Here is a 27,811-nt window from a genome sequence, read left to right on the forward strand (position 1 = left end):
AAACACTGTTTTCCTCACCTTTCCTTATCTGATGACTATGAATTTCATTAGGTATCTGACTCCTAATAGAAGGGATTGTTAATTAATTTTTTTTTACAGTGGCATGTTTCTTGCAAACTCTCTATGGGTGTTGTCATTTCTCTACTCCTTGCTTAGCTTGGAGGAAGCTGTTCACGTGGTCTCCCATCAGTGATGTAGCAGGGAAGCAGGAGTCAATGTGAGACATCCGTCTTTGATCATTACTAGAAATCTGTCATGTTCCCAGGGCCCTTACTCTCTCAAAGACAGACAGACATGGTAAATGAGGAAAGGAACTTCATAGGGCTTTTTCTGCTTCATTTTCCACCCCCTTACTCTCAGAGCAGCTCTGCTTTAGAAAAGCAATTTGCTCAAATTCAGAGTGGTTCCTTTCTGCTCTGTTGGCCCTCTGAGGGGCTGTGACATACCACAACTGTCATTTATGCTCGTTTCCTGCTTATGGTATTAGGACCTTTCAGGTTCAATATTCACATTTGCCTAAAGTCTTTGCTACATCTGCCAAGTAGTGAATAATGAGGTTGCCAATAGAGCAGCACTTTATTTGTTTCGTGAGGAAAATCTGTGCTGACACTTAGCTGGGAATCTATTTTGAATTTTTCTGACTATTGATCTACATTCTGAAGTGCACCTCAGACCTTCTGTCTCTTGACCTGATCATAATTTTTAGTCCTTCATTTACTATGAATTAAAGGATCATTTCCAGTAAACCCAAGCATACCCCTGGACTGTTGCCCAATTTGCTGTAAAGTACTGTAGCTGCTGTTTTTCAGAAAGATGTTCAGTCTTAGATCCTTAAAGGAGAGGCCTGGGGCCAAATACTGACTTCATTTACACCATGATAAGTCTAATGCAATTATTCTGCTTGTAGTGGAGCTCTACTTTCTTGTTACTCTCTCCCTCTTTGAGATTTGAAGAATATTTATCAGGAGTAGTAACAGTTTCCCTTGAAAACATCACCAGGAAGCAGCCAGCAAGCAGCAAATATCACTTGATTTCCCCAGGCTGGTCAATAAAAAGACAGCTCTACCAAGTGAGTTATTGCTTGGCCTCTGGTATCTAATGTCTTAAGATCTGTGCTGAATCTAGCATTTCTCAAAAACTAAAGAAATACTGTCACCTACCTAACTCCAGTTTTAGTCTCTTTCCTCAAACTCATTAGATTCTTATTTTTAAGAGAGAATCTCTATCTTCTTAGAGAATGGAAGGAAAAGGGAGAATTGCTCAGAATGGATCCTTAGCTGCATTTGCAAGTATGAGGTAAATGACATTGAGTGTGAAGGGAAATGGGGTGCCAGTGCAGAGGACACTGAGAAGTCAATGCACACATTAGAATTCAAAGCACTCCTCTGTGTTTTCTGTCCCCCCCGAGACCAGGCCACAGATGGCTTGCAAGATGCACCTCAGCATTTTGAATATGAACATAGAGCTGCCAGCTGATGCCTTGTTTCCTGCTGCTGGTTGCAGAGTCTGGCTGGTGGAGATCAGACAATTTTCCAATGTCAAATTGCCTGATGTGCCTCCAACCACATGCTTGTTCTTTAAACATAGCCTCAAAACCTCTGATGTGAAAGCATCACAGGTATTCCTTGGGCTAAATCATTGCAGTTAGTGAGCAATGGTCTAGAGTTTTGTTTTCCCTGTCACAAACACCATTTTAATTACCTCTCCTGTTGCCAAGCAGCACCTAGAATACTGATTTTAAACAAATAGGCTATCTGGGGCTTTAAAACAAATGCTTGTAGGTATTTGGGTTTGTTTTCCAGTTGAGGATTTGCTCCTATATTTCCAAGTTTTGCTTGAAATCTATGAAAGCTTGAAAACTTTACAAATGCAACACCTAGCATGAGGAACCAATCTAGCTAAAAATCAGCTTGTGTGCTGCAGTTCTGGCAACAGCACAGGTGTAGAAGGATAAAACTGCCTTAAATCTACCTCTGTTGCAGCTCATTCTAACTTGGAATAGGAAGAAAACTAGTTGGTGGCAATCTCTGCGTGTATGCAGACAATATAGGCTGCCAGGTTAGCAAGTTTATGAGTAGAAAAGCATTCTGAACAACACTGACAAAAAGTGGCAGAAAAATCATTGTTCTCATTCCACAGGCAGCAAAATAGGCTGCACAAAGCCTTGGATCTCCTCTCCGTGCTTTGGACTGGCCCTGAACAGTGTCAATATGCACTAGAGGCCTGGTTGTGCCTGGTCACCTCCCAGATGCTAATGTTGGTCTGAAAAACCACAGAGTGACTCACAGGGAATCCTAGCTACTGTCTGCTCATGTGGTAGGGAGGGGCAGTTGTAATATGTCCAAAAATGATTGTATTCTCTGGGTTTAAGTCAAGCTTTAAGAGGAAAACTTGGAAAAACAATTGAGCTGGAGTTGTGTAGGGGGAGGCTTTGCCAGGGGAGTACAAAGACAGTGACCCAACTTCAGCATTTGCTGAGACTGGCATTTGAAAATCCCAATAAACTGTTCCTGTTTATGCTTTGTTTGTTAGAAATTACTGATCATTTTCAGATCTGCTGGTTTAAGGGCAGCACTGTGTGTGAATCCACGTACAAACACCTGTCTTTTCAATCCCAGTTTTCTAAAGCCTGTTTTTCTATTCTGTACAATCACTGCCTTAACACTTTCGTTGCTATCTTTCCCAGCAGTCCCTCCAAATGGATGCAGAATGACAGATGAAGAGTAATACAAAGGTAGCAGTCATTTCTACTCAGGCTGTTACAGTATTGTGGTGTGGAATCCAAGAGGATTATAGATGCTGCTGTGACAGCCTATGCTCGCTGTAGAGCAAACTTTAAACCAAATGAGGCAGGCTGTCTGATGGGACTGAGCCCCGGAAACACATGCTGTCCTTTGTTACTTTTCTGGAAGAAGTAAAATCAAGGCAATTTTGGATATAAGAGTAAATAGCTGCATCTGGCAATTAGGAGAATTGGAAGAATGGTGGAGGATCTGAAAGAAAGCTTGTTTGATGGCCATATTCTTTTCTGCTTTCATTAAGTAGCTGTTAGGGAGATGGAGGCACAGTTGTGCTTAGCACTTGTTTACCAATGCGGATCCAGCTGGGAAAATGCAATCAGTGCTCCCATGAACAGGAGGCGAAGCTTCTGGGTTTGATGCACATCTTGTTTGAAAAGTGCTGAAGCTCTAAAATTCCACCTCTCAGATGTATTTTTCTGCTTTTCAGGTGAATTACACTGAATTCTGACATCCTCTTGAAGGCCTCCTGCAGGAAAGATGACATTTCAAACGTGTATGTTACCCAAACCTTGATCACATCTTGTCTGCTCTTGATATATATGACCCAAAAGTGTTTCCTTGTGCAGTAGGCACTCATCGTGCATTTTAACCTCCTCCGAGAAAATTATGCAGGCCTCTGAGTTGCCTACATGAGTTATCTTTTATTCATTAGAAGGCTAAATGTTATTGAAATGTGTTCTTAATTATTCCCTGCTGAAAACAGTAGTGTTCTTGAACAAGTATTTTGCATTCGTTATGTCCTGCTGTTAGCATAGCTAATAATGTATATAATAATAAAATAAGAAACTATCAGAGCAGGATAAGAGAACTTATTAATATGATTCAGTTTAAGGAAATTGTTACTTCTGGCTTTCACAGTTTATGACCCACATTGTCTAAGTACTTTGAGCATGCATAATCTTTGCTATAGGTTTAGCATAGAAATAACATTGCTGAAATGTTCCTAGGGAGGCTATGAGAAAGAGAGGGATAGTCTGTTTAGCAGGGCCTGTTGTCACAGGACAGGTCTGATGGTTTAAAACTGAAAGAGAGGAGGTTTAATCTAGAGGGAATGAAGAAATCTTATACAGTGAGGGTAGTGAGAGACTGGCACAGGCTTTCCAGGGAGGTGGTAGAAGCCCTATTCCTGGAAACATTCCAGGTCAGGTTGGACAGGGCTCTGAGCTCTGTTGCAGATGCACCTGCTCACTGCAGGGGGATTGGACTAAATGACCTTTAATGGTCCCTTCCAACCCAAACCATTCTATGAGTCTGTGAAAGAGCAGCTGGAAAGACATCACCTGCTGTCCTTCTAAAATTACTTACTGTAATAGTACTTCACTTAGTGGAATTGATGTTGCCAAAAGCTTTCAAAAGCACTCTTAAGACATATTTCTGGAATTAATGGCTGTCAATTCAAACTGAAAATCACTGCCCCTAAAAATTGTGATTTTTTTTCCTTCAGTGTTTCCCCTGTGTTTCACCTTTTCCCATTGCTCTCCCTCTGTGCACACACACATACTTTTCACTGGCTTTCTCTCTATGGGAAACCAAAAGGTTTTTAAGAATTTAAAAGCTAGTTCTGAAAAAGTGTGCAATATTCAGAGCCTCTCTGTGGTAGGAAATCTAGAAGTATCAAAAGAGTTAGTGAAAATTACAGCCTTTTGTTGAGTTGTGTTTCTTGTGCAGCTGCATCATACCCCTTTGACTCACCACACAGAGTGCGGGTGATTTGCCAGCATGTCCAGATCTTTTTCCTTAGTCATTTCCAGCTGGCTGCAATTTCTTAAATACATGGCATTGCATGCTGTGCAATTAAATATCATCCAGTTTCTGTGCTGTCATCCCCAAGATCTTTCATTTAATTCTGTAGCTTATTTCAGGCTTCTCTGATGTTGATAACACAGCCCATTTTAGACATTGACAAATATTACCTCCCACTTCCTTTTAATGGCAATGGCAAAATGAAATATTAAAGAAGTAGTCCCAATTTCAGACCTTGAAAAGCCCAGCAAGAAACCAATTTCCAGCCTTTTCTTTTTGGCACAAATTATCAGTTCCTTGGTTTAATCATGTCCCTTGCTGCTTTGTACTTACTGCACTAAATGTTTTCTTCAGACTGAAAAACTTAAAGTGCTGTTTAAACACAGTAGGTCTAAACCACCCAGAAATTTCTTATCACAGAAGATAGTAGGATGATCTGAAAGATATGCTGCTGGTAATTTGATACAGCATAGTATCTTATCGTCCATTCATCACTCGGTCTGTATCCTAGCCTTAGAACCTGTAGAAGATACATCAACAGGCTCTAGATTGCTTAGATTGCTTTTCTTCCTGTTATTTTCTATCCCTGTGCAGGTTAGCTGACAGCAGCTTCCTGCAGCATTTCTTTCTGTGTCTAGGAATTGTAACATTGTAGAATAATTTGAGTTGGATGGGACCTCCAGAGATCTAGTCCAACTCCCTGCTCAAAGCAGGTCTATCGATATCAGATTGTGCCAGCAAGTATTCAGCTGAGTCTCAATCTCCTCCAATGAGGGAAGGAGATTTCACAACCTCCTGGCCAGCCTTCATCATATTTTGACCACTTTCATGGTAGAAATATTAATAGATTCATAGAATGATTTAGGTTGGAAGGAATCTTAAAAATCATCTAGATCATCAACTTCCCTGCCCTGGGCACAGGCACCTTCTGCTATACTGGGTCACTCAAGGCCTCATCCAACCCAGTCTTGAACACCTCCAGGAAGGGGACACCCATGACCTCCCTGGGCAGCCTGTTCCAGTGTCTCACTAACCTCACTGTATTTATTCTTGATACCCAGACTAAATCTACCCTCCTCAAGCTTAAAACCATCCCTTCGCATCCTACCACTACAACCCCTTGTAAAAAGTCTCTTCCTCAGTCCCTAATGGCCTGAGGTTGTGGGTTGCAAGATGTCATTCCATCCTAGATGAATTTGCTTTTGTGGAACCCCACAAAGTTCCTAATAGCCCATTTCCACAGCCTTTTCAGGTCCCTCTGACAAGCACTCCTAGTAGCCAGAATGTTGACGACTCCTCCCAGCACTGAGTTCTCTGCACACTTGCTGAGAGTGCACTCTGTCCCATCATCCAAATCATTAATGAAGGTATTAGACCATGCTGATTCCAACTCTGATCTCTGAGGGACACCAGTAGTTGCTGGCTGCCAGGTAGACTTTGCATAAATAGGTATTATTGAAGCCCTGAATATGCTTTGAGCAATTTAAGTTCTGATTCCACTGCAAATGTGTAAAGTGGCAGTTACCAGAGAGGACTTAATTGATCCTGCCTTTTCCTCTGTGACCTTTATTATAGACATTACTGAAAGCTGAGGCAATATTAATGTGTTACATTCATACAATATTCAAAGCACTCTGTTTTCTGGCAAATCCAATCAAGGGTGGTATTCTGTGTATAGGGACTGTTTGTACTGAGTTATTCCTCTCAGCTCATACTCTGAGGATGTAATAAAACATATTAGAGTGGTCACAGCATGATTGTGCTATCCATGATAAGTTTAATTTAGCTAGCAGCAGTCAGAGTGCAGCAGAGATTTGGTAGCCTGCGCTCCAGCACAGAAGAGCAGCCATGTTAGAGCTTGCAATTGTCAGAGCTGGCTGCCATGTCTTCATGGTGAGCATTAGCAGAGCCAGCAAGGTAAATGCCAACATAATGATTTCCCTGTTTTGCTGTATAGACACTCTTTGGCTACTTATGTCTGTTGCCATTAAACTGTTCAGCTGCAGCCAGACTACACATGCCTGATGTTAAGAAGTTTTCATGTTGTAGTTGTAGTTTGCCACTTTTGGTAAGTAGGACATAGCAGCTCCTCTATTTTTATCCAGGATAAAACACGGTGTACAGAAGTATAAAACAGTAAACACAGTGGCTGCTAAGACCTCACAGCTGCTCATCAGGTTACCAGTTTCCTTTAATATTTTAACCACAATGGGTAAAGACTGATGGTGCAAGATACTTAAATCAATCAGCAACAAACAAACAAAATCAGTTTATGGATGCAGTGGAAAAGATCTTTGGCATGATTGTGGTTTTGATCTGCTTGCATTATGTTGTGAGGAGAACTCCTGTCATATACCTCACTTCTTTCCATCACAGAGCAGTCCATTTTATTACCTCAGGTATTATTCAGCTCTTAGGATATGTCTCTCAACATCCCAGAAGCCAGCAGATCTGAGAAGGGTTGTCCAGGGAGGTGGTTGAGGCCCCGTCCCTGAAGGTGTTTAGGAGCAGGCTGGCTGAGGCTCTGGCCAGCCTGATCTAGTGTGGGGTGTCCCTGCCCATGGCAGGGGGGTTGGAACTAGATGATCCCTGTGGTCCCTTCCAACCCTGACTGATACTATGATACCTTATTCAGACTTGTAAGGAGATCACCAGTGGGCAGGACAGATACAGTCTACAAAAGGTACTGATTGCTAACAATTTCCCAGTCCACTTTAGTTAGAGCACAAAGCTCTGGGAACACCATCGTGGCTGCATAATTGAAGTATGCTGGAAATTCAAAATATTGGCTAAAACTGAATAATCTAAGACTGAAGAGCTCTTTCCAATAATGATATCTCATAGTTCATATAATTTATTTTTTTTTTCCAAACAAAATATGTGCAATTAAAATAATTGTAGCAGAACCCATCTGGAGATTATGGAAAAGGCCACCAAAGCAATGGACTAAAGATATCTATATCTATATATATGTATGTATGTACATGTATATATATGTGTGTGTATATATATATATTTTTATTGGTAATGCTAAATTGTTTCATGAAGGAAACCAACAGATAAAAAGCAAGAAGGAAAACTGAAAGCAGAAAATATTGTGTCCATTGCAGATACTCAGGGAGCCTGTGAGAGTTATTCACTGTGAGAGTTATATCACTGTAGAGAGTGATAAGGTCACCCCTGAGTCTCCTCTTCTCCAGGCTGAGCAACCCCAGCTCCCTCAGCCTCTCCTCATAGGGCTGTGTTCCAAACCCCTCACCAACTTTGTTGTTCTTCTCTGGACTCGTTCCAGCAAGTCAACATCCTTCCTAAACTGAGGGGCCCAGAACTGGACACAGTACTCAAGGTGTGGCCTAACCAGTGCAGTGTACAGGGGCAGAATGACCTCCCTGCTCCTGCTGGCCACACTGTTCTTGATGCAGGCCAGGATGCCATTGGCCCTCTTGGCTGCCTGGGCACACTGCAGGCTCATGCTCAGCCTACCATCGACCCGCACCCCCAGGTCCCTCTCTGCTTGGCTGCTCTCCAGCTACTCTGACCCCAGCCTGTAGCACTGCATGGGGTTGTAGCACTTCAAGTTAATCTTCAAGTTAATATTGTTTGTGTGGCACCAGGCTGGGAAAAGTGGGGGGTAAAGTGTTGAAAGATGGTTATAATGTACAGGAATAAAACCCAAGTTCGATTCTTTTCTTATAATACTCTTCAAGAGGAGTCAAACTAATCTGTATTTGATATAAAGTAATATCACTGCTCTTCACCTATTCACAAATTATCTGAAGACACTGTTCTGTAGGATAACATAGATATGGGGAGTTTGCTGCAGGATTCTAGGTTAACAAACTAAGTTTTTTGATATAGCTGTGACCTATATCAAAAGAGAGACACACACAAAGAGGAGCTGAAATAATTAGAGGCAAGACTGCAATATACTAACTGTAACCATTTAATTACCCTGCCTTTTTGGAGAGAAAATCTGTAAAACAGCTGTTTCAGAGGCACTACCTGGGATCATGTAAGATAGAACAACGCCCTTGTGGGCAGATCTGTCTGACCTCATCATTTTCTGATTCTTAGAGTAGACAGACAATAAAGTTGTCTCCTCCTCTTCAGGCCAGAATTTCCTCAATACACAACTATTGTTTCAGGTCGTTGGAGTCTGAAGTTCCATCTGTGTTCTATCAGGATGCTTATTAATGAATGCCTTTGTGCCCGCATTCTGTTGACTTTGAGGGTGAGAGCAGCACATAATCACATGTGACATAAGGGCTGCAACTCTGACAGGAGTTGGTCCTGCAATAACAATGATGTGCTGAGGAACGGCAGAGACATCATAATTCAGATATGTTATATTTAATGGATGCAGGTCTGATCCTCCTATTTCTACTAGGATAACTTTTTTTGGGGGGAGGCAGGGAGGAGTAGTGGGGGGGTTGAGGTGGTGGGGGAGGTACAATCAAGGTGGGGGTTGCTGGCTTACACTAATTTGTGTGACTTTAAACCCGCTTTGCCAGGCTGCTATTCTAATCTTTATGTGCTGCTGCCAAATGACACATAGCAAAGTCATTCAGGAGATGAGATTAAACACACCATGAGTCTCCATCTCTAATGAGAGCTCCATGGGAACACCACTGGGATCCCTGCTACTTTGCTGCAGTCAGAGTTGTCTGAGCCTATGTGCCATCCCTTTGTGAATTAGGGAGACAGCAGTATCACAGACACAATGCAGTGTATTCTGCTTTCAGGCTTTAGGGCACTGTGGCCAAGAATAGTAATGTTTCCCTCTTGTCCTCAAAACCACTTGTTTACCCACCTCCTTTTTTTGAGAACAGAAATGTTTACCTTTAAAACCAGAGAGAAAACCTGTCATTTTTTATTTATCAGCAGTAGGAAAGCCACACAAAATCACTGTCTCTTTCAATAAGCTTATTTGTTTAAGCACCCAGAGTGTTAAATTAGCTTTCTCATCCCTGTGTGGTTCAATGCCCCACCCATCTATTGGCTGAGAACAAAACAGACTTAACATAGAAATGCCTCCTGTGACAAGTGCTGTGATTAATTAGATCTTAAAGAGATTGTATTATGAGAGCCAGCATCACAAAGCTCTGAAGTCTGTCTAACCCTGTACTGACTGGACTACAAGCTGCACATTTGTTGTAAGAGTAAATAACCATGTGCATGAGAGAGGGGGAAATGTATGCCCAAGTGTTCTGGTGCTAAAATTTTTGGGAAGAGTTATCTTTTATCCATGCTGATGCCTGTTTACCATGCTCATTAAGAAAGAGATTAGGAAGCTGAAGGCTACTACATGTAATCAATGAATTACTCAGTATAAGAGGTTGAAGGCTTACTGAAAATCTACACTTGGGTATTTTCCCATCTGCAGTGGATTTCTAATTTGCTGGAGTACAAGAATCCAAACGAAAACATATTTTCAATGCATTATAAAAAGGAGCCTCTGAAAGTTGAACAGTATGCTGAGAAACACAGGTGTAGTCTGTTAAGAAACAAGCATTTGCTCCTCCTGTGCAACACATCAAATAAATAAACACACACCTGCAAATAGTGCAATCTCACTTTACTCACAGAAGTTTTAACCCATAAGCCTGACTCAGGCTTATGTAGTAGTTTTACCTTTTAAAGTACAGACAGACACGAAAAAGGGAAGTTTAAGTTTCACAGCATACGTTGTGTAGATACGATTTTAGTTGCCCTTTTTCCCGGTTGCACATGCTCATCCCTAAAGGGCTGTAAAGCCTTAAAGGGATTTACCTGAGTTACCTGGCATAGTTGGCCTGTCTGCTTTTGATTGTTCCTTTGAGACACCTCAGCTCATTCTCACAATTCCCATCTGGCTTGGTCTTACTTCTCAGGCAGGGAGGTGAGTAAATCTGACACCAGCATAGTTGAGAGCAGAATATAAGAAGCAGCTTGCTTTGTATCTGTGCCAAATGAGAGGAATTTTATTTTATTTTAAACAGTCTTTAAATATGTATCTAATATTAGCAGCAGTTCAGTGGAATGCAAAAGTGTATTAAATGTAAGAATGCTTTCCTCCTTCAGAACTTGCACTTGACTGCGGGCAAGAGGCATTCATTGCTATCTGACTTTTAAAAAGGGCTAATTCTCCTCCTCTTAGTCATGCTGATGTAAACCTGAAATAACCCCACTGAGCTCACTAGGGAAATGGCAGAATCCTCTTTGTGTGTCTGAAATCAGTCTACAAAAATAAGCACAACCGATATAGGCTGCTTGAAAAACTCTAGGAGCCTACTAAGACTGTCAGTACATTCAGGGAATCACTTAAATGCCTTAAATGCTGTTTCAATTTCAAATGAAAACTTAGAAATCATTTTTTTTGAAGGGGAAAAAAAAAAAAAAAAAGACACCTTTCAGTGGCTAATATTATTTTTCCAGTTTCCTGAATGGAATATCAAATTATTGGAGGTAAGGATGGGTAATGAAAGTCTCAAAATAGAAAACTCTCTTCACTTGAAGGCTGTCAAGAAAATAGCCCCCTGCTTTCCTGCGGCTGTGAAAGTAGCAAGAGCTCCCATTAATGACAGTCAGCGAGAGAGAGGCAAGTTGCTCTATTTCCTCCTTTCTTGGGCTAAAGCTCACTATGTGCATAAATGTTTGGTGCTGGGATATAGATCAGATTGGAACCCCAGTCCTACCGTTGGAGAGGAGATTCCAAACTGGGAGATGTTTGTAGACCTTAGAACAAGTGACAGAGTATTCCAGCTGCCTGTCTGTCTAGCAAGGTCCATGGAATGCACTCCTTACCATATTATACATAAATAAGTAGTTTGAATCTCTCAGGCCTTGATCCCTAGGTAGGACCTGTGATCCCTCAAGTATGATCTCTAATTCATATTTAAGGGGTGCTGCAGCTTTTTCTGGGTAGCAGTAGTAAAATTCTTCCTCTCTCTCATATCTAAAAATGAATCTCTTAACACTGCTGCAGCTGGGTCACTCTTCATTTGGGATTGTGGGATTAATCAATTTCTTACTGACAGCTCCATTGATATGAATATGTTTGTTTTCAGGCACGTCCTTGAGCTAATCTGCATTTGGGCCGTTGCTTGGTTGATTCTTTTCATTATGGGCAAAATGATGCTCATGCATACAATCTGTGCTATTTAGCCATTCTCTGCAGTGACTATCATCAAATGGTATTTTTTTTATCATCATGCAGTGGCCCACTCATTTGTCTCTCTCACATTCCTGTCTCAATACCCTCCCATCTTTTCTTGATCTTGTCCTGCCCTTGAAACAAGCTAGTTAGCTGTATGCAAAAACTAACAAGACAAAGGAATCACATTTTCTGAAAAAAATAGGCTAAGCCCGTGAGTTCTCAGAGTGACAATGACAAATGATTTATAGTGGCAGGCACTCTTCATGACTGCTGAATGCTGACAGTTGGTATTCATGCTAGATGGGGGTGACCTCTGGGGCCGTCATTTGGCCTGATATTTGTTCCTTTAGTGTTAAAAATCATGCTATTTTTCACTTACTAAAAATAAAACTATTACATTTCCCCTTACAATGTGCAATAGAGAGTAATGTCCAAGTAGCCTTTCTAGCCTCTCTCTGTTTCACAGAGCACTTCAAAAGTCATGGAAGTTATAGTTCTTTCCAAGAAAACATCAGACCCATTGAAATAGATTTTGGTGCCACCCCATTGTATGTACTGGATCTTCAGCTGTGGGAAGGTGTTATTCTGTTCTACAACCACATTTCAACTCAGTATCCTGGCCTTTTGCCTCTTTTACTTGAGTTTGCCACACTTCACATGTATCTTAATTGGTAATGCTCAACTAAAAGCAGATTGTTGAGAGCAGTGGTGCTATTTGTACAATATTAAAAGTACTGACTAATACACAGCACACTTCACTGAGGGAGGTGTCACTGAGCACAGCTGTAAACAAGAAATGTTGCTCACATAGTCATATTTCTATCCCTATGGCCCTGAGGGCACTAAGAGGCTTTAATTGTTGTGACTAGCCTCAAGCATGGGGACAGGAGACCGTTTCAGCTCAGTCTGAGGCCTTCAGTCCTGGTGTGAACCATGGTGTTGTAGTGCTGGTCTCTAGTTAAGCTATAGCTCTGCCTTGGCATGAGCCATATTGTTCTGTGATAGGAAAGGGGAAACAGCCTCAAGTTGCACCAGGGGAGGTTTAAACTGGACATTAGGAAAAATTTCTTCCCTGAAAGGGTTGTCAAACCCTTGAACATGTTGCCCAGGGAGTCCCCTCCCATGAAGGGATTTAAAAGACATGTTCTGAGTGGCATAGTTTAGTGGAAACCTCACAGTGCTGGGTTAATGATTTGACTTGGAATCATAGAATCAATAAAGTTGGAAAAGACCTCAGAGATCATCAAATCCAACCTATCACCCAACACCTCATGACTAACTAAACTATGGCTTCAAGTGCCATGTCCAGTCCTTTTTTGAACATTTGATCTCTTCCAACCAATACAATTCTTTGATTCCATGATCTGGACCTGGCTTGACATCAGGCATGCATCGTCACTGTAGAATTGATGCTCAATCACTTGGCTTGATTCTCACCTGTTGTTTTACTTCCTGGCTTGACCTGGGACCTACTTCCTTACCACAAACTCACCTGAAGATCTGATCTCTTGCCTTCTGGGGCTGCACTGCTCCCCTCAAAAAGGTATTTTCAAGGGAAAGGAAGAGAGTCTTAAAAAAGGAGTATGGAGACAACTCTAAGAAATAGTCCTAAAGTTCAGGGAAGTGAGGACACTCATGACCTACAAGACTGTAGTGATATATATATATATGTGTTATATATATATATATATATATATATATGTTATATATATAAAACAAAATTTGAATGGCAAGAAAGTGTAAATGCTTTTCCAAATAATTATTCTTGGACCTGCCACTTCTTCTTTATGTTCTAACAAAAATTAAGACCTGTCTAGGGCTTTGCTAGCCAGGATTAGACCTAACATACTTTCTCTGATAGGAAAGTGATGTTAGAAATTGGTGTAGGGATTCAAATCTGGGAGAGCGGTATATTTGATAGTTTCCCAGCTGCCCTGGGCTCCTTGAGCAGTGCTGAGCATTCTGGCCCATCACCTCAGTATTTAAGTAAACTGACTGTGATCTAGAAATTGTTTTCTAAAAGTCCATGCACCTGGTTGTGTACATGTTTATTTTCACAGTTTCTGTTCTGCTTCAGTTATATTATGAAAACCTATTTCTCATGAACCTCTGGCTTTAATCCTTGAAACTTCAGCCATGTAGTATCTGAAACTGTAAGTGGAAAAGCAAAGTGTTCTAGTTCCTAAAAAAAATGGCAAGGGAAGGATTAAGAATTAACTGGCTAAAGAGTCACTTAAAAGAGGGACTATTTTTTTTTTTCTCCCCAAAATGCACTAGGTGAAGATCTTTAAGAATAGGAGAAACTTAAGTGACCTGAAAGGAATCAGGCAGTGCTGCAAATTGCAGATCTTCTCAGAATCTATACCTTGCGGGCTCATCGTTGGGGTGCACAATGAACTCATTCAGGCTGAACCAAATACTAAATAGGCTTTTTCTCCTCCTTGTCTGAAAGCAAGTTCACCTAGAGTTGGAACTACTGGATTTGTTCATTTGACAAATGTTAATGTAGTGAGGGGGGAATGAATACTTGAAATACTCACCCTATGTGGGTGTAAAAACAGAGAAGCTTGGCTTAGCCATACCAACTGCTTTTCCTCTGTCACACTGAGAATACACTACACAACTCATTCACTTTTCATTCTACCCACTTATTTACTCCTACAGCACAGGGGAAGTGCCATCTGTATGTTAATGCAGAAGCATTGAGCCCTAAAAATGAGGTACATCCCTGACAAGAATATTAAAGACAGCTAGAAATAAATTATATTGATGTGTCTGGCTTTATATCTGCTTAGTATGTTACTATTCCAGCCTTGGAGCATTTGTATGTATTTATACAGGAAGTTCATCTGATACAGCAGCATGCGCACGTACGTGCGCAGAAGCAGTCTGCTGCTGCTTCACAGTGTATCAGTCACTGTTCATTTTAAGCAGCAAGGATTAAAAGTTTGGTAAGGTGGGTCTTGCAGTACTATTTGTCTTTACTTAAGCTAGGACGTGGCCCCAGACTGTACGCACCTTGCATTCGCAGCCAGAGGGTTTGTTCATGAAAACAGGAAGCTAAGATGATCGTGTACTTATATCATTTGGTGTTATTCATCTTTCAAGTAGCAATCACTTAATACTCTTATTTGAACGTTGTTTCTGCTACACTCACCCATATCATCTGTATCCTTGTATCCATTCTTTCCTGATGGAATATCAGGTTAGTATGCCAAATGCAGCTGTACCAGCTGCATTTAGTGCAAAGCAGTGTTATTGACTACAGGCTAGGGAGACTGACATGGCCCGTTCCACAGAAATTTTTTGCCTCTCTGGTGACAAAAGATACAGGATCAATAATATTTGTACATCCTCATGACCTTCTGCTTGTGTCTCCATTATTCCAAGGCTTTTCCCGTTTTCAGAGTTTGTACAGTAGTGTGAGATATATTTGCTATATGGGTACCCTTGATAATGGTTTTAATAGAAGGACTACCTTCTGCTGGAAGGTAGGAAGACACTTAAGAGACCTGGACAGGCTGGGTATAAGGTTTAACAAGGCCAAGTGCAGGGGCCTACACTTTGGCCACAATAACCCCAGCGCTACAGACTGGGGGATGAGTGGCTGGAGTGGAGAGGGACCTGGGAGTGCTGGGTGACAACAGCTGAACATGAGCCAGCAGAGTACCCAGGTGGCACAGAAGGCCAATGGCATCTTGGCTTGTATCAGGAATAATGTGGCCATCAGGACTAGGGATGTGACACTGGTGAGGCCTCACCTCAAGTACTGTGGGTAGTTCTGGGTCCCTCACTTTAGAAAGATATTGAGGTGTTGGAGCGAGTCCAGAGGAAAGCAACGAGACTGGTGAAGGGACTAGAGGGAAAGTCTGATGAGGAGAGGCTGAGGGAGCTGGGGTTGTTTAGCTTGGAGAAGAGGAGACTCAGGGGGGACCTTATCACACTCTACAACTACCTGAAGGGAAGTTGTAGTAAGGTGGGGGCTCTTCTCCCAGGCAACTTGTGACTAGATGAGAGAGCATGGCCTGAAGCTTCTCCACGGGAGATTTAGGTTGGATGTTAGGAAGCACTTCCTCATGCAAAGGGTAATTAGACACTGGAATGGCCTGCTCAGGGAGGTGGTGGAGTTGCTGTCCCTGGATGTGCTTAAGCAGAGACTGGATGTGGTGCTTAGTGACATGGTCTAGTTAATGTGATGGTGTTAGGTCATAGGCCAGACGTCATGATCTCAGAGGTCTATTCTGTGATTATGTGACTATGACTAAGGAGGAACAGCCATCCCTTTTCATGTCTGTCTGGATCTCTCATGAGCAGGTGTGAGGCATATCAGAGACTGGGGTAATAAGGAAGCTGTCAATGATAATGTCACTGCTGAGGGCTTTTTTTCTAGGCAGGTTTCCCTAATTAGACTTTTAAAGTTGGCAGTTTCCCTGAGAACTAAATGCAACAGGGAAATATTATACTGTGGTTAAAATTCACCTAGCTTCATGTACAAGTCTTCAGTCCTGCCCACCAGAAAGGTCAGTAATCTTTCCCAGCAAGGTACCTGGGCATTCCTCAGGCACCAGGAAGCATTCTGATACTCTAAAGCCAATTTTTCTGGCATCTAACCATCTGGTCCCAACTCACCCAGCAACAGAAGGGCTAAAAGCTGTCACTCTGCATAACTTTACTGCCTACCACTTCAGCAAGTTGAGTCTGAATTTAACTAAAATCACAGCTTGCAGCAAGAATATTTATGATCTAGGAAACCCTCCTGTGAGCATATAAGGGAAATTATACATATATATATATATACACACACACACACACACATACACACATATATATATGTATGTATTTCCACTCCCTCCTTCCTCCTATCTCCATGTAAGCAGCGCAGCAATGCGGCCACCCTGGTTGCCTAGGAAGCCAATTGCTGCTCCTGAGGGATCTGTTTAAAATTCCAATCCAGATTCTAGTCAGATTTGTGAGACCCTGGGAATGGAGCTCTTGAAGTGGTGGGTACTTTTCATTTTTTCCCCTCTCCTCAGCTCCTCTGGACTGGGAAGGCAGTTGTGCTGCTTTGCTAGACAAAGCAGCAGGACTTGGTTAACCCTAGAACCAATTAAGTGCTGTAAGATTGCTTGTCTTATTTCAGGGAGACAGAAGGACCTGTTTGGGATCATAAATGACAGTGGAGAGTAGTTGTGTATGTATGCAGTTATTTAAAGGGTTGTTTTTGAGGTGCATTCTAAGCACCTGCTGCCTTTTTGGGCATTTGTGCTTTCATCTGAGTTGTTTGAAATGCAAATAAAATCAATGATATATATTCAGACAATCTGAGATGTGGATTTCAGAGGACTGCACTAAACACTTCACAGAGTTTCTTTTCTGAAGTTAATCCTAGTGGAAAATTACCAAATAGAGCTTTAAATAGGTGAAATAATGTGCTAGCCAAATAATGCACCTACTAGAATGGCAAAGGTGGGTGATTTCTCCAAGCCTGCTTCCATCTCATAGTTGCTGACAATTTGGAAGGGTGAAATGGGATGACTAAAGAGCAAAGTTTCTTACCATTTAATTTTGTTTTAAGAAGTTGTCACATCTCCTTATACATGCCATTCAAACTTAGGTGGGTGTTCAGATAAATACCTAGATATAAATCTATTACTAGAATCACAGAATGGTAGGGGTTGGAAAGGACCTCCAGAGATCATCTAGTTCAACCTCCCTGCCAAAGCAGAATCAAGTAGGGCAGGCCACCCAGGAATGTATCCAGGAGGATTTTGAAAGTCTTCAGAGAAGGAGACTCCATAATCATTTCAGGCAGCCTGTTCCAGTGCCTCATTACCATCATCGTAAAGTGTCTCCTCATGTTGAGGCAGAACCTCCTATGTTCTAGCTGATTATCAATGTAACCAATACTCATTAAAAGAGATCTTAGATGGCAACAAAAGCTAGAGTATGAGTCACTTGTTTATGTTCTCAAATGAGTGTAGGATCTTATTTAAAATTGCTTTGAAGTGTGTATTATGAACAGGAGCTCTTTGATCAGAACTGATGTGTCATAAGGCATTATGCTAAAAAAAAGCAACTTAATCTTCCTTTTCAATGGCCCCAGTTTAAAAGAGAACTATGGTTCTCATACTATGTCTTAAAGTAGCACTCTGGAGAAATTTGGCTACAAAAATGGCTGCTCAACCTCTGTGATGTGGAAACAGGTGTTGGGTTTTCTGTTGGAGAGAAACCAGCAATGCATGTTCAGGGAATTTCATTAGCATACTCATAATGTCTTTTTCTTCTGCATACATTCCTCCATGAGTGTGGTCCCACACAGACTTCCTCTTTCAAAACCTTCAGTCCCAAATTTAGTTTGTGGTTTCTGCTGCTTGCAGTAATTGCTCCATAAAGAAGTGACAACAAGCTCTTTTCTTCATAACATGACACCCTGTTTACACACTTAGAAAGAGCACAGTTGGAATGTGATATGCAACATTGCCATTTGGTGATACCCATCCCATGAATTCTGAAACTACCTTTGTAGGTAGCTGACTGTATTGTTGAATGACTTGATTCACTGGTCTTTGTTATTCTGACATGCACTGGCAGTCCTCTTGCCCACATGTAGGGCCCTGCTGGGATGAGATGTGAGCCTGCTGGGATGAGATGCCTGGATTTTAATCCCATGCTTGGTACGCATCCAGATGCATGATGTGGAAAAGAAAGGAACAGGAAGTAATAGACCAAACTTACCATTCAAGTTCTATTTGTTTAGGGATCCTAAATTCTGTCTGAAAACCCTGCCACAAAATCAGATGATTTTATGATGCTATCCAGAAGAAAGAGAACTACTGGCAAACACAGTCAGAAAAGTCATCTTCTGCTGTGTCTGTTTAATACCACCTAGAAACCATGCAGAATTTGTAATTACTATTTGGGGTTTAATCAACCAGTGAAACAGAAAAAATAATGAAATATGTGGTAATATTCCTAGTATATACTTTAATTGCTGATTGCTTGATTAATGCTGAAACTGATGAGACTGAGGGTGATGATATTATCAGGGAGTTAAGCCTGAGAGCAAAAGATGAAAACCTAACATTTAACATGAACACGATATGCTGCAAAATAGCGTGGTTGAGAGCTGAACTGAGTGACTCCCTGCCAGCCAACTTAAAGCCTATAAAGCCATATATGTAGAAATGTGGATGAACAAGATAATAGGCAGCCTAAGAGAAAACAGAAGTTGCTGTAATGCAACAGAAGAGTCACAGAAATTTGGATGAGTGGCTGAGGCACCACATCCAGACCAATGGTCATGACATTTTAATACGATTCCAAAAGACCCAGTGAAAGATGGAGTGTGGTAACTGAACGGCTAGCAATATTAGCAGGATGCAAACATCATTATGGAAATATGATCACAGAATCCCAGCATGATGGGGGGTGAAGGGACCTCTGGAGATCATATAGTCTAACCTCTCTACCTCTTTCCTAAAGCGGGGTTACCCAGAGCAGGTTGCCCAGGATCATGTCCGGGCAGGTTTGGAATCTCTGTGGAGGAGACTCCACAGCCTTTCTGGACAGCCTGGTCAAGTTCTCCAGCACCCTCACAGGAAAGTAGTTTTACCTCATGTTTAGGCAAACATGCTGTTGTCTGGTTTGTGCCCATTTCATCTTGTTCTGTCACTAGGGACGACTGAAAAGAGTCTGGCCCCATTGTCTTGAAATACACACAAGCTATCAAGGCACTCAAAACTATAAAACCAGAGCTAAGTTTGTCAGGCATTGGATAGATGCCACATGACACTTGGATGACACAGGAATATGCACAAAGCAACTGAAAGAGGTGACAGCACACTTTAGGTATTTGGGGGCAAAAAGTGGGTATAAATAACTGTTTTCAAAGGGGCTTCCATACAGAACTGTCAAGCAGTTTCTTGAAATGCTTAAAGGCAGTAGGACTGAGACACAAAGCCTTTCAGTCTGTAATTAGCAAACTGCAACCAGCACTAGCTAAGAACAGGGTACGTTGGAAGCAACCGTTTGCTAGACAGAGTAAGAAGGCCTTGAAGCATTCAGGTGTTTAGCTGAGAAATCCAGCCAAAATCGAATAACAGAACTGAAAGAATGATTCAGTCCACTGAACCCCTACAAACATAGGTCCTGAAACCGTTTGAGTGCAGAAGTAACCCTGGAATTGAAACACCTTGCTCAGAAATTACCTCATGTAATACTCACATAGTTAAGATGTAAAAGTGTTTAGAAGTGCCTGAAACTTTCCTTTCTGCTTAAGCAAAACTGACGGCAAGCTTGTCTGCAGAGTAGTGACAGGCTTCTCCCTGCTCACTTGTCCTTAAGTACTATATTCCATTACTGTCATGGCTTTTAGGAGCAGTAGCTGGGGTCTAGCTGGCATTTTGCATAAAGTCTCTGGGCTTCCTTCCTGAATCTCATGTCATGCAAAAGTATTAATTGTTGAATGGAACAGAAAATGGAATTAATTTATACTGTAAAACATAATTATTTGTGTATTATGCGAGCTAGAATCTGTCTGCAGGAGAGCTCTGATCCAACCCTTCTCCTGAGAATCTCCAATCCCTCTGGCATACAGAAGAATGTGTGACTAGAAATGAAGGAGGAGGAAGAGAAAACCCTACCATGCAGTTTGGGTTTTCCCCTTACAAAAGAAAAAAGCCAGGACTAGGATCAGGAGCTTAGATAACTAAGTACATACAGAATTAGCCCCAGCCAGTGGGGCTGCATTTTGTTATGACCTACCCTCTATAGTTCACATGTCAATTTACCTCTTGGGATTGAAATCAGGCAGAAGAACACAAGAGTGTTTTTGCCACGTATGATTCTGGATGGCTTTAGTACCAGCTGATTGACGTTAGCATGTGAGTTCTTAGTTTTAGTGTCCATACACAAACCTACTGTTTGGCTAATGCAGCAGAATGTTTGTTAGTTCATGACTAACTCACTCTGGTGTAAGGACATCCTCACAATACTCATTGAAAGAACAAATTCTGATGATATAAAGGGGCATTTGCACTGTGAGAAGCCCATTCGCTGCATAGTGGTACGTACAGGAGAAAGTAGATCCAATTGACAAGAATATCAAGTGAGTTGATAAAGTAGGACTGTGCATAACTCCAGGTCTTCTCCAGAAACTGTAGCTGCAGTTGCTCTGCCCTGTTATCTGTTAAATCATTGTTGCTATATTGAGATGATTTTTCTGTAATGCATGTATTCAGTTTTCCAGAGAGGGAAAGGCCAAATTTCTTTACGCTACCATTGGTATTACACAATCCTAACATGTCCTGAAGTGATCTAGTAAATAGCAGTCCAAAGTCTCACTCTTCCACACCTAAGGCCCTATAATTTGTCATCTGCTCTTCTGCCAGCCATTATTTTTCAGATGGTTGGCACTGCTTTTCTGAAAAAATAGGAAGATCATGATGGTGGATTAGCTCTAATCTGGTGTGATTAGATATCAGGGAAGAAAAGAAGACTCTATTTGATGTGTAGCTATCAGCTGGCAGACCAACTGCCCTGCTGCTGGGCATCTGGGGCTGTTTAGCCTGGAGAAGAGAAGACTAAGAGGGCACCTTACCAATACTTATCAATATCTAAAGGGAAGGGACAAAAGCATGGTGCCAGACTCTTTTCAGTGGTGCTCAGCAATGGGACAAGGGGCAATAGGCATGAACTGAAACCCCAGAAGTTCCATCCAAACGTGAGAAAAAAACTTGCCTGTGAGGATGCTGGAGCCCTGGAACAAGCTATCCAGAGAGGTTGTGGAGTTTCCTCTGGAGAGATTCTAAACCTATATGGACTTTGCACCCCTGGGCAGCCTGCCCTGGACGACCCTACTTTAGCAGGGTGGGTTGGACTAGGTGATTTCCAGAGGTCCCATCACTCCCCATCATGCTGAGATTCTGTGGTGTCTGAATATGTTTTTTAAAGAGCAGCAGTTGGTAAAGGCTCCAGTCTGATCTGCAGCTGGGCAACTGCTTCCTACACTACTGTGCCATCTCTCAGTTAAAACTAGGTTAGTTCCTACTTTTTATACCAAAAGAAAAGAATTTGGAGAATCTCAGCACACTTCCAGGTGAAATCATACCAGTCAAGCCAAGGTCTAGTCTAGCAGGAAAAACTCACCCCATATTTTTGCTGGCTATGTTGACTCTCCGGGTGTGCAGTATTGAAGTGAGCAAATCTGGCTCCATGCTGCTATTTACCAGGCAGTGATCATTGGTCACCCTGACCCAAGAGTAGAGACCACATAGGTAACTTTGCTGGCAAGGCAGTGTGACAATGCAGCTGGAAGCCAGCAAAAGTACCCAGGGTTGCAAGTGGAACCACAGGAGTATCTAAACCACACATGCTCTTTGAGTTCACTCCAGACTGCAACACAAAACCCCTGCCAAAACCACAAACCCTGGTGCCAAATTTTACTGTCTGCTTTGATCCCCCAGTATTTGCATAGGTTCTGTATGGACATGTCAAAGGAGGTGTCTAAGGGGAATTATGACATTCCACAACCTGCAGAATTAAATTTAGAACCCGTTTTAGGGGTACATGAAAATTTGGTGTATTTGAAAGATGATCAGGTTGTAGGATTAAACAAGTTCTCCTGCTGGTAGAGCAGGTTGAGCCCCAATGAGGGGAACAGCTGGTAGTTGGGAGCTGCTTTGTTGGCAACAAATCCTGGCAAAGGCATCACAAGTCATGAAATGGCCTAATTTGCATCAGATAGACAATGAAATAGGTTTATCTTTTTATTGAAATTAATTAAATTCTCCATTGACAAGGTCTTGAAACTGAAATTTGGAGCATGACAACTTCCAGCTGTAGCTCCTGGTAAACTGAGGAGAATTTGTGAGCAGAGTCATTAGCAGTGACCATTTTGCTTAGCTACAGTAGATGTTTGTGCTTTATCTCCAGGGTACTGACATCCAGCTACTTAAACTCTGGAATCACAGAAAGTTTTAGTTTGAAAGGGACCTTTACATATCTTCTAGCCCAACGCCCCTGCAGTCAGCAGCGACATCTGCAACTACAGTAGGTTGCTCAGAGCCCTATCCAGCCTGACCTGGAATGTTTCCAGGGATGGGGCATCTACCACCTCTCTGGGCAAGCCGGGGCAGTGTTTCACTATGCTCAGTGTGAAAAATGTCTTCCTTCTTTCTAGTCTCATTCTCCCCTCTTTTAGTTGAAAGCCATCATACATTGTCTTGCTGACTGCACCACTCAGTGTCCTCTGCAAACTTGCCGAGGGTGCACTCGATCTCACTGTCATAGGTGATGAACATGTTAGCACTGGTCCCACTGACGGTTGCAGGACGTTAAAAGCAAGGGTCGGACGGCGGGAGCTCGTACTGGATGCCCTCCTGCTGCCCCGGATCCTCTCGCTGCTCTCCCGCAACTGTGGTCACTCAAGAAGCCGTCTCCAGAGGGCTGGAACGGCCCGGGCCCTCGACGGGTGGCAGCGGAAACTCCACTCCTGGCTACGAGGGCGCCCCTTTCCCAGACCCGCAGCCGGACAGCAGCCGTCTTGGCCGGGCTGGGCCGGGGCAACCCCGCCCCGTCTCGCGGAGCGTCACGGAGAAGCGGGCCGGGCCCCCCTGCTCCGGGGCGGAGGCAGCGGCAGGGGGCGCTCGGGGGCGGCGCGGCGGGCGGGGGCGGGGGCGGGGGCGGTGCTGGCAGGAGCCGGCGCTGGGCGGGCTGCCGAGCCCCAGCCGTGGCGTGGCGGCGGGCAGCGGCTTCAAGCCCGGCTCAAGCTCCGGTTTCGGCACTGGAGGACGCGCTGAGCGCGGCAGGGCAGGTAAAGGGAGGCGAGGCGGACAGGAGTGAGTGTGTTCCAGGTTGGGCAGGTGGGACGGTGCTCTGCCGGTGAGCGCTCGGGCTGCTGCCCCGCTACGACCCGGCTGTGTCCGCGGTCCTTCCCTCCCCCGCGTCTCCGGCGGGCGATAACAGCCGACGCCTGGGGAGAGAAAGGGTGTGCGGACCGGGCATTACCCGTGCGGCGGCGCGCCTGGCTCTCAAGGCCGGGTAGGGTCCGCTGTGCTCCCGCCTGTCCCGTGCAGCGGGGAGTGCTGGGGCAGGAGCGACTGAACCGGCCCGGCCGCGGGTCGCCTCCGCAGCCAGGCCGGCCGCCTCCGTGGAGCCGCGGCGGGTCTAACTTTGCCTCCGGGACCGTCCGCGCAGACAGACACCCGGGTCTGGGTGTTGGGGCATGATCCGGTGTGTGCGAGCGGTCCGGCTGGCTCGGCGGGTTCAGACCGTGCGTGCAACCCTCCCTGCCAGGGCAGAGCTCAGAGCGGGCTCCTCGGCGTCCCTGCGGTGGGCGACTTCGTGTTGACCAGCCTTGGCTGGCGGATCACACCGTGCTGTGGCGGAGCTGCTGCGCTTCTCCGGTGGCTGACGCTTGGACTTCTATTGTTGGCTGGTACAGTGTGGCTGGAGTGGAGCAACTTACTTGAACTCTTTTTGTTTTTATTTTTTTTGGGTGCTTGTTGTCTTTAGTGTATCTGAGGGACGTCCCTTTCATTGTCTGTGCTTAAATAATTTTAGGGCCTTGAACAGACTTCTTAGTGTATTTCTGTGCTGCAGCTGTCTGAAGAATAATTGTGAACCTTTTGAGAAGCGTGGAGTTTTCATCAGAAGTGTGTTCTGACCAACAGACCCTCCTGGCCTTCTTGCAGAATGTTTGCACAGAAATAAATGGAAATATCAGTGAAAGTCTGTTTTGAAATGTTTGGAAGTAAGAGGTTAAACAATGTGTTGGTAAATACGGTAACCTGAATTTGTGGACAGATCAGTTCACATAAAGGCCAGGACAATGGAAATGACAGGATGGGAACAGCGTGTGATGACCTTAGAAGACTTTTATTTTGTCTGGCATTATAGTGTGAGCTGAGCATTTAGTTCAGACCTTGCATGTTCACTTTTACGAATACAATTTCATGTGGATGAAAACACTACAGAATAAGAGGCTCTATCCTTGACTAACTGCAAAAGCTGTCACATATAATAAGTTATTGTGCCAGTATTACAATAGTAATGGGATATTAAACCAACACATTTTGGCAGTAAGTAGCTGTAATACTTATGCCCTGTTTTGACGTCTGTAGAAGGAGGATTAGCTCAGACAGAATTTATAGTGGGAGGATGTGAGTGGGATGAAAAGCAAAAGCTGCTTAATTTTAATCTTCTCAAAAAGGTAACTAAAAGTAGCGCACTTGGTTAAAACACATATGCTCCTCTCTCTAATGGCTTTTCATTGTAGTCGCTTAAATATTTCCTGTAGTAGTGCTGAAAAATTAATTTGTGTAAGATTCAATACACACTAAATGAGCTCCCTGTTCTGCAGAGAAAGGAACTATTGAGGAATGGCAGAGTCTGGTGCAAAGGGCTGACAACAACAGGGCTATAAACCCACGGTGGTGTAACTAAACCTGCATATGAGTGTACCTGAACAGAGGTAGATTAAGGCTTCAGGCATTTAGTTGTGTTGTTTCAGTTTGCTAGTTGTGAACTCGCTTTTTTTCTATCAGCTTTCATTGTTTTATGGGCTTTTTTTTAGTTTAGTAAGTGTGTGTCTCAGAATGGGCACATGCAAAAAGCAGTGCTTCAAGGGTGTGCAAGCCTACTGTCCCCCATGACGTTTGCTTCCTCCAGTGGTTTTACAATGGGGTGTATCCCTTTAGAGACTTATCTTCCTGTCTCCCCTGAAAGAAACCTCGGGTATCATAGTATCATTCAGGGTTGGAAGGGACCACAAGGATCATCTAGTTCCAACCCCCCTGCCGTGGGCAGGGACACCCCACACTAGATCAGGCTGGCCAGAGCCTCATCCAGCCTGCTCTTAAACACCTCCAGAGATGGGGCCTTGACCACCTCCCTGGACAACCCATTCCAGGGTTTCACCACTCTCATGGTGAAGAACCTCCTCTTCACATCTAGCTTGAATCTCCCCACCTCCAGCTTCATTCCATTCCCCCTAGTCCTGTCACTACCTGAGATCCTGAGAAGTCCTTCCCCAGTCTTCCTGTAGGCCCCCTTCAGATACTGGAAGGCCACAATGAGGTCACCTCGGAGCCTTCTCTTCTGCAGACTGAACTGTCCTGGGAGGTTTCGTATGTAGGTCTTTGTTCATTTTCCTAACCTCATAGGAAGCCTTTGAAACTAGATTTTGGTTGAATTTTTAATGGATTTTTTTTTTCTGCTGAAGCTGCATATTACCTTTTTTTTTAATAACAATATAAATAAAGGCTTATATCATCACTGTATCTCCATATGATTGCCCAAAAGCTGAATGATCTGGTCCTTAGTCTGGCTTTTGTGTGGGTTAATGGTCAGTTCTAGTTGCGTAGGTCACGTGGTAAAGACCTCTTTCCAAGGCTTTTTCGTTCTTTTTTAACTAATAAATAAAAAAAGGGCAATTAATATGCAAAAAAAATCATCATGAGATGTGTTTTGCTCACAAACATATATCAAATGAGTGTAGGAATTAAATGTTAAGCCACCTACTAACATATGGTTTAAGATTCAGATGTGATTAGGTTTATGGTTTATGATGGATGCTACAGAGGAGGTGGTGGAACCTTAATTGTTCACGTGGGTGGAGTCTCAAGTCTGTCTCTACTGAAATGATGAAGGTGATCTCTCAAGGAGTATTGGATGCACACACATGCAGAGTGATTGTTTTAAGTGTTAAAGGAATCATTTGGTGAGGGAAGTGTGAGAGGGTTAAAGACAATGGAGTTTGTTCTAGGTAACACAGGAATGTTTGGAGAGTTAACTGGTTGATACAGAGGACGGTTACTGGTAAGATGTCTGAAAGACAGTATGGCAGCTCAGCTGTCCTGGCACACACTAGACTAACACACACAAGTGCTGCAAGACAGCAGCATTAGAGGTGAGAAAGATTTGTTTTAAAAAACCTCATGGTCCATTTGTTGGGCAAGAATGTGGTTTGGGTCCAAACTATTCAAGCATTATCTTGCATTTAGGATGCATTTGAACATAGCTGTGAATCTGGACTCCCTGGGAGAGGGAGGCGGTAAACAAGCTCTGCATTGGCTCACATGTAGAAGGTTGTGTTTAAAAATACTGTGACTTGGGTGATAAACAACATATAATGATGAAATCTCAAATTTTGTACCAAAAAGGGAAGAAATTCCCACTGCCTGAGAGGAGACTCCAAATATAGATTTCATGCCCAGTTGGGTTGCAGTGTTGTGGTACTTCTACTAGAGTTGTACTAAGATATTGCAGTGCTGATAAAAAAAGATTCTGCTTTAAAGTACTTCTCTTCCCCCCCCCCCCCCTTTGGAATGCTTTCTAGAATGCTTCCATAATGAATGCAGGCCAATATATGGAATAATTTACACAGAAATGGAAACAGTTGATCATAGAGCTACATGTAGGATGATGATTGCTTAGGTCTTATATAGCAGCTTTCCAGAGTGATACTATAAATGTTGTGTTGCAGTATTATTTATGAGATATAGGTGTTCTCTTACAAAGGTTGTAGCGAGGTGGGTCTTGGTCTGTTCTCCCAAGTAACAGGATGAGAGGAAATGGCCTCACGTTGAACCAACAGAGGTTTAGGTTGGACATAAGGAAAAATTTCCTCAGTGAAAGGGTTTTCAAGCCCTGGAACAGCCTCTTCAAGGAAGCAGTTGAATCATCATTCCTGGAGAATTTCAAATATGTGTAGATGTGGTGTTGATGGACATAATTTAGCAGTAGACTTGGTGGTGTTATATTAGTGGTTGAACTCAGTGATCTTTTCCAACCTAAATGATTCTATGATTCACAGAATAATGGAATGTTGGGGGTTGGAAGGAATCTCTAAGGATCATCCAGTCCACCCGCCTTTGCCAAAGTGGAATCACCTAGGGCAGGTCACACAGGAATGCATCCAGGAAGATTTTGAAAGTCTCTAGAGAAGGATGGCTAATCCACAACCTCTCTGGGCATTCAGTTCCAGTGCTCTGTCACCTTCACTGTAAAGAAGTTTCTCCTCATCTTGAGGTGGCACCTCCTCTGTTCCGGATTGTGTCTGTTGTTCCTTGCCTTATTGCTGGGCACCACTGAAAAGAGACTGGTGCCTTCATCTTTATGCCCACCCCTCAGA

The 27,811-nt window shown here is 43.1% G+C and overlaps 1 protein-coding gene across 3 annotated transcripts in view; it reads left to right on the forward strand.

The window, feature by feature from the left end:
• The first annotated feature begins 3,251 nt into the window (after window positions 1–3,251).
• Window positions 3,252–27,811, forward strand: part of PXYLP1 (2-phosphoxylose phosphatase 1) — an 83,248-nt gene continuing 58,688 nt past the window's right edge. Inside the window, exon 1 of one of the 3 annotated variants that reach the window (XM_068145473.1) lies at window positions 3,252–3,294. The gene's annotated coding sequence lies outside the window, so the exon portion shown is untranslated. Of the gene's footprint in view, window positions 3,295–23,397; window positions 23,492–23,983; window positions 24,116–27,811 lie in introns of those variants that run through there. The other 2 variants (XM_068145471.1, XM_068145472.1) reach the window with 2 other exon arrangements.

Source organism: Melanerpes formicivorus, unplaced genomic scaffold, assembly GCF_026170545.1.
Source record: "Melanerpes formicivorus ecotype bairdi unplaced genomic scaffold, bMelFor1.0.p_v2 SCAF_12, whole genome shotgun sequence".
NCBI classification, from domain to species: Eukaryota; Metazoa; Chordata; class Aves; order Piciformes; family Picidae; genus Melanerpes; species Melanerpes formicivorus.